Raw genomic sequence first — 8079 nt, 5'->3', positions numbered from 1 at the left:
CCCCCCCCCCCCCCCCCCAACAATTAACTACACTTAGTTAATTGAGGCATCTCTTTTAATATGGAGAAATCTAAAGTAAGCTAGAACCCTGTAAAGTTTAACTTGGGGAATTGCCTACACCAGGGGTGTCAAACTTACAGCCTGTGGAGGTGGGTCACCTGGCCCACAGGGCTCTTTGTGGATTCCAGGGGCCAGCTGCTTAACCCTGTCACTGGCTGCTGGAGCTGGAGTTTTAGCATGGCCAGCACTCAGGGGTGAATGCTGCTGCCGACTAAAATAAGCCGCCTTCACCCCATGGCTGCTGGCTGTACTGACATTATGGCTCTAGCAGCCTTGTTGCCTGGGGATTGAACAGCAGTAGTGTTAACTCCGTGGCTGCTGGTGCCGACCGACACAGGAGTGAGAGCACCTGCTGTGAGGAACCTTGTAGTTGGGATTTGGCCTGTGAGGAACATTGTAGCTCTTATACAGCCCACAGGACCAAATGAGTTTGACTCCTGGTTTATATTATAGAAGTGACTTCAGGATAAGTAGGGATGTATTTGGTCTAGGATTATAAAAGGGATCATCTCTGATCCATGAGTTCTAGATGTTTGCATTTCTTCAGAATAAGTAGTGGTACCTGAAATGGTTTGGATACTGGTAGCAACTGAACTGTGTCAGTGCTGAGTTCATGTGGGCTGCAAGATTTACCTGAGATGCAGAGTGAATTAGCTTACACTAAACCACTCATTCTCAACCAGGGTGGCCTGGCACCCTGGGGTACTGTGAAATTTCCCTGCTTGCCTGCCCACCACTCCCCAAGGGCTGCAGGATGCCATGCTGTATTACACTTCATAGGTGTGCAGGCATCTGAGCATGATTTGTAAGATAAACCCAGAGATTTCAAATAGGAAACTGGTGTAAAAAATATTCTGATCTATTGTGGTCTAAGTTCTTTGCAACCAAAGAATTGCCAAGGGGGAGGGGAAAGGGAGTAGCGGGCAGGCAGGGATTAGTTTGACGTTAGTTAAGCTATCTCCTCTACACCTTGTGTCACCCTTCAGAGGATCTTTTAAGCTCCTGATTGAGAATCGCTGCTTTATTACTTCTCTTCCAGCTCAGTGGATTAAGTCTGAACTCTTCTAGCCTGCCAGTGTGCAATTTTTCTATAGCCCTGCTTTTAAAACAAGTTAGGAAACTGTTGCTATGCTGTTCAGCAGAACTGTTGTATTATGTAAACATACCTAGTAGTTTCATTTGAATTTGCAAATATTCTCATAATTTAAAAGACATTTCCTTGCTCTCTCCCTCAGACTTCTAAACTTTTGAAGTTTAGTCTCGGTTTGATGCTTCTTAAATCTAGAAGTCTTACTAGAGTAGTGTGAAGGAAGTGTGTTACCTTTATAGTTTGCATGGCGTTTCCTTGATGGTAGGTACGGATTGCTGGTGGTCTACTGCATTATGTGGCATTTGTAGCTGGAAACAAGTATACACAGATTGCAGAAATGCAACTAAAACTATTAGGTTTTCTAAACAAAATAGTTTATTTTGATTGTAAATTAACAAAGGAGAACTGAGCAATGTTTTTAACTTGGTGCTTGTTTTATCTTGTATGTTGTGAAGTCTGGAATTCCTATAGCTGATTTTTTTTTTTTTTTTTTTTTTTTTTTAGGGACTTCTATGAAGTCTCTAATGTTTATGGCTAGTTTAAATGAATTAGCGTGAATTGTAACTGGTTTCCTTAATTCCTAAAGGAGAGGAGGTGGTGGTGGGGGAACAAAGACTTAACAGTGACTATCACCTTCCCTCTTCAGTACAGTGCAGTTTTCACTTTTGACTCTTGGTCTTTAATCACTCTAATCATAGGCAGGACTTGAACTTTTAATATTAATGGCCTACTTTTGAAAACCTTTCAGACTGCTTCTATGTACAAAAGCCCACTTAAGTGTTACTGTTTGGCATGTGAGGTAGTTAGGAATACCATCTCATAGAACTCTTCGTTATAACCTTCATGTTCAGAAACTCGAGGAATTTAGTATAAAATAGTCTTATCTGAAGAAGTAACTCCAAATAACTCCAATATCATTAGAAGCTAGAGCCTACCAGTGGTTACTTTAGATTTTTGTATGCAACTGCAACGGCTGTCAGTTGATAGCAGAAGCAGCACTGTTTTGAATCTCTTACTTTCTATATTTCAGTGTTACGTTATCCAGTATAGAAAGGATATTTTACTTTGAGTAAAATAGATGATCATGTACTTGATGAAATTATGCCTTATTTCAGCCTAAAGCTAAATGACCAGTGCACTTGACGAAGCAAGCTCATTTGAATCGGACAGACTTGAGAATTCTTAACGCTGCTCTTAATAACCTGTAGGTTGCGATCTTCATGTACTTTGAAGTCCCCTGTAGATAATAAACAAGGACAGTTTCACATTTCTGTCAGGAATTCTTTATTGCAAAAATACCACATGTATTAATACAGCATATGGTGAATACTTTCTTTTAACATAAGTAAAGGAGAATTTAGTTTTAATTGACTAATCTAGACACACTGAGAATTCAAAAAAGCAAACTTTTTTAAAAAACAAAGCAAAAACCCCACCAAACTACAGTTACTGTGGGACTTTCAGTTTTCAATTACAATCCCGGAGAAAAAACAAGCAGTAAAAAATGTTGAGGTTTAAGCTTGAAAACTTGCCATAAAGCTTAAACTGATCCACAGGGCTGCACAGGAATTAAAACAAATTTCTGCTGCAAAGATGAGTGTGTGTGCCATGCCTCACAGTTTGGGGAGGTGCTGCTGTAAACCAGTCCCTTTACTGGAGGTGAAGAGTGGAATTGGTGGTAATGGGTTTTATTTAGGGGGTGGTATTTGAATTGGGGGCAAAGGGATAGCTTTGGACTTGGTTAAGAAGTGCCAAATTTTATTTAAAAAAAACAACAAAAAAACCCTTAGCGGTCCCTTGTCTATACTAGTCTTTTCATGTCTTGCTTATATGTGAACCTACATGTTAATAAAGCCTGGTAGTAGCCAGTGCTGGAGCTGAGCATTAAAGAGGAGGGTGGAAGGCTCTGACAGCTCGAAAGCTAGGAGTCAAGTATGGTAAATGATGTATGACCAGCAGCAGCCAGGTGATTGGGGAGGACCGGAATAGAGGTTACTGCGCCAGAACATTTTTTCTGTTTTAGAGGGTGAATAGCATTGCATAGGATTTTCTGTTTCGGGGAGAGGGGGTACTTTAGATAGGGTACTGATGTGAAAGTATTAAGTCCCCAGGTGGTATCTAGGGACACTATCATAAAGGAACTCCTGGGGAAATTATCTTGTGTCTAAGGCAGTAGAAAAGTTTGTCATTTGGAGCCCTAGGTCAGAGTTTGTGCTTTCATAATAGGTTATAAGAGAACTTTCTTCCTGACTTGCTGCTTTGGTGCAATTTTCTATAGTCCAATCTCTTCCACTTTTTGTACCATAGTATGGCACTGTTGATAAAACCATGGTGACCTTCCAACATGATCAAATGGCATATTAATGTTGTTAGAGCTACTGAACAGATTTTTATTGCTTGAGTTAATGGAATAACTGGTAGCAATAATAGGCTGTTAAAGTATTTTAGTGGCTGGTCCACGTGACCCCCATCTTTTGGTGGGCTTCATGTATGTCTGCTGATTTCTGACATAAGGACTAGTTCTGTATTTGTTTTGGAGGGAAACAGGGTGTATATGTGTGCCTTTGTGTCCTTGCCTTGCTCTGGTTCCCATCCTTTCCCTCTTAGGTTCAAATTGGGACACTCTTGTCTTATCCACGAAATCCCAGCTCTAGCACTGAATATTGATAACACAGGAGAAACAGACTTCTTGCTCCCAGATCAAGTGACTTGCAACTCAGTAGTCCTTAATTACCCATGAAACAATCTTTTCAGATTGTCTCAATGAACGGGTAAGATTCTTTTTCTTTTAGCATGCCACAAGGTGCCCATGCAATATTAGATATACAAACACCTACACAAGATTCACAAAATTAAACTTGGAAATTTCCAACCTAACAGATTTCTTTCTGACCTGTTGTGGTCTTTCAGTTGTTTGCAACTGAAAAATTGCTCTTTTTTTTTTTTTTTTTCTGTGCTCACGATATGAATGAAAACTAAGCTGATGTTTTTTGGGAAAGACCTGTTCAGTTCTTGCTGGCCTAGGCTGGAGTATAAGCAGTGCAGATGGAATTGCTGGAGAATGTAAGCAGCCAGATTGTATCAAGGTTCTATTAGTGCATATACATTTTGGGGGAGGGGAGAGGTACACATGTACATTTGTACATACATATATAAGTTTTTTCCAGAGGCGGCTTGTTTGGGACCCATCCCTATTCCTCCATGGGGACAGAAAAAGCACTTCAGGACCAGAGCAGACTTAGTCTTCAACTTCTAAAATTTGCTCTAAGTCATGATACTAAGAGCTACTAAACAAGACAGTTGTATAAACTTAATATTTTTATTGTTTTCCATGTATGGAAATGATTGAACACTGGGCTTTTCCTCTCCTCCTCCTCTTCCTCCCTCCCTCCCCCCCCCCCCCCCAAAAAAAAAAAAATAGAAAAAGAAAAGGAAAAAAATGTCTCCTTGAGGCACTGGGCTTAGATAGCATCAACTTTATGGTTACAGTTTTGGCTGAGAAGCAGCTTACAACAGCCTTTAAAGTTGAAAGCCAGTCTTAATTGTAGGTGGTGCTACTTGGTTTAAGTAACTTGATAGTAGTGATGATGATGACTTGACGCATCCAAAGGTGTAGTTGGATTGGTCTGAGATTATAAATTAAAGGGACTTGATTGTGAGTAAAAGCTGAAGTTAGTGGACATGAGTGGGACAGTAATAAGATTAAATGATTCAATTCAGAAGCAGTTAGACTGAAAAATCAATTGATTTTTTTTTTTTAATGTTAACTAATAACTCTATAATCAAAAAGCAACCTGTTTGTCTTGGAAAGTGGTCAAAACTCTAACATAATTATCTGTAATGGTATTTGTCATTTTCAGTAACTCAATATTTTGAAAGAATTGGAGGAAAAATGTCTGTTCAGCACAGATTTACTTTTGTGTGTTATATATAGTGTGTGTGTGTGTGTGTGTGTGTGAAATAAATATATATAAAAAAAAATAAAACCCACTTTTTGTAGGTGTTGCTATGCTCAACGCTGAAGTGCAGCTTCTCTTAAACAATTGTAGTAAAGGGTGTTAAATGCAAAACATTCATTAGAGACTGCAATGTAATATCAAGCTTTTAAAGGAGTGTTTTAATTAGCATTTCTGTCTTACACACAAAAATGTTCTTATTTCGAAGGTAACTTAGATCTGGATGCATTAACTCAGGCAACTTTATACAGTGCTGGATTTAAGCACAAGCTAAGCTAGCTATAGCTTAGGGCCTCACATTATGAGGGGCCTCTAAGCGTCAGCTGCCAGGCAGGTAGTGATCGCGGGTTGGCAAACCGTGGCCCCGCAGAGCTGGACGGAGAGGTCGTGGCTCCTCTCTCAGGGCCTGTGGTTGAAGCCTCCCCCCTGCTGCCCAGGGGGATGGAAGTATCTTTACCTGTGTTCTGACTGGAAATTCTGACCGCGGGGCTCTGTGCAGCGGTTTACAGTTTGCCAGACAACAGCTGCAGCTGCTTCTGGTCTGCAGTTCTCCAAGCACCACATGGGAAGGTTGGGAACCCCTGCTGTAGAGCCCCACCCTGTCATAATCTGGCCCTGGCTTTATGTTATCTTCCCAAGTTTAGAGTTGACTTGTAGGACTGATAAGTGATTGTGAGTCTTTATAACTGAAATTGGACTAAAGATAAATGTTGATTATATCACAGCTGATAGTGTGGCTTCAGTCTAGTTTCTGTACTGCCACCCAATGCCTAATGCTCTTGCAATTGCAGTGAGTGAAAGAGTGGGCTACTGCTTTAAGTTAACACTAGTCAAAACAAAATTACTTTTGCCCCCTGCATGTAAAAACTATTTTTCAGATTGGGGATCCCCAACATCTAAATGGTAGACTCCCATGGTAAAGTAATTTTGCCAAATATGTTGTTACTAAAGTATGGCTAGGACTCTTCTTCACTTACTACTGGAAGATATTTAATACAGGTATCCCTGGATGCTGCAGATACTACGTCACTGTGTGGCATCATCTGTCATGTTCTGTTGTTGTGTACCCTGCAAAGCCTAAGCCACAGTAGACAGTTTTCTATCTTAACTTGTTTTTAATTGCACATCCCTGATCTAATGTGTAGAGAAAAAAAAATGTTGCTTCATGGTAAGTGGCCTCCTAACTGTTTAGTCTGGCATGTATATAGGCTTCTGCATCAGAAGTTTAGTCCATGTTAATTCTGTCTGACCTAGAAGACCATTCCTTCATCCCTTCAGTTCTCAACCTTTTTAGACTTGGGGAACCCCTTGGAAAATGCCAGCTCTGAAATATTACTATTTTTGTACTGGGGGGTAGCAATTCTTCTGTTCCCAACTAAAAAAGACCACAACAGGCCAGAATATTTTTAACACAGTAATTTTCTGGGTTTAACATAATGAAAGCTCTGGGTTTATCTTGTGAATCATGTTTGCACATCTAACATTGTTTGGCACCCTTGAAAGGATCGCATGTCACCCCAGGGTGCTGTAGCATCCTCATTGAGAATCACTGCTCTAACCACTTTTTTCTGTGAACAGAGAAGAAAGCATTTTCTGCTCCCTCCTCTTACATGAGTTTGTCAAACTGCAGAACAGCTGTTTGTCTAGATCTGGCTTTTTTGCTGACTCACTTTAAAACTATCTTCCTATTTGAGGTTACAATGTGTTATAGAAGAGTGAATTTTAAAAATTTGCTACAGCTGATTACACAATTAAATTCCATACTGCTAACCCTATCCACTTCCCTTGTCTGGTTTCAGGAACCTCTCACAAAAGGCTCTTCATCCAGGAAGTGAATAATCTCAAACTCAGAATGATTTCCTACTGGAAAGGGGAAAAACTTTGGCTCAAACCTGTTTTCAACTCAAAAGGGAGGTTGGAGACCTAACCTGTTCAAGATTTAACTGCTAGTGATTCACTATTATGAAGGCTAAAGCAACAATCCTGTTACTATTCCAAGGAGAGGTTTGCAGCACTTGACCTTGGGATGTTCATTTCTCTAAAACCTTCACACAAGTCCTCTTTGGGTTTGGTTAGTTGGTAACAAACATACAGTGTTAGCCTTTGGCCTATATCAATAGTGCCTAGCTATGAATTTTTGGCAGATCTTTTACAAAGCTGTCCTCTTGGTTGTTGGCTTGTCAGACAAAAGCCCTTTCAAACCCTCTAGTCCTTCAAGCAGTTTCTAAAAGTAAACGCTATCCATTTTTAACCCCAATGTAGCGAATTTTTATGTCAGTGAGATTACATAAAAAGATAAACATGTACCAGTAATTGTATCAGTTTGAACTCTGCCTACTTTGTTCAACTTCAGTTTTGGCCATGTGGCAGCTCACATATTTATGATGCTCAGGACTGCATGCCTCTCAAATACTTTCCGATTTACAGCAAGGCTATGAACAAATCGGATAGGATTGTAAATTACAACAAAAGGCTTACTTCCACTTTCAGTGTAGGAGAGTCCTAATTTGTTTGTGAGGGCATTCCTTCATTTAACCTTTCCAACGAGAACTACTAAAGATGCACTGATTGGTTCATATTGGATTGGCACCAATAAAAGGAAAATTGACATTATTGGCAGTTAGCTTTTTTTGGCAGGTGTAGCCGATAATGTAACTGATAAATGCTGTGTGCATGCACGTAGCCGCATCATGCATGCGGCCAGGAATGCAGCCCAGCTGCTTGGAGAGCAGCTTCCAGCTGGTAAGTCTGGGTGGGGCGGGGGTGCAGGTCGAGGCCCCCATGGTGAGAGAGGGAGTGGGGTAGGTGCTGCCCAGGTAGGGTAGGGCATGGATGGAGCCGTGGGTGGCTCATGCAATGGGGGTGGGAAAGGGGTGGCTCACTGCTGCTGTATTAACCCCCAGGGGAGGCATGGGGGGTATGCGCCCCCTGGATTTGTGTGGGGCGAGGATGACCTGCCCACTACAGGCTCAG

The 8079-nt window shown here is 40.9% G+C and overlaps 1 protein-coding gene across 3 annotated transcripts in view; it reads left to right on the top strand.

Annotated features, from left to right (window-relative positions):
• The window catches only part of UHRF2 (ubiquitin like with PHD and ring finger domains 2), a 162467-nt gene that overhangs the window by 2141 nt on the left and 152247 nt on the right, over positions 1–8079 (top strand). The gene's annotated exons all lie outside the window — the stretch shown is intronic.

Source organism: Alligator sinensis, unplaced genomic scaffold, assembly GCF_000455745.1.
Source record: "Alligator sinensis unplaced genomic scaffold, ASM45574v1 scaffold392_1, whole genome shotgun sequence".
Lineage (NCBI taxonomy): Eukaryota > Metazoa > Chordata > Crocodylia > Alligatoridae > Alligator > Alligator sinensis.
This window is presented reverse-complemented; position numbering and strand designations above follow the sequence as displayed.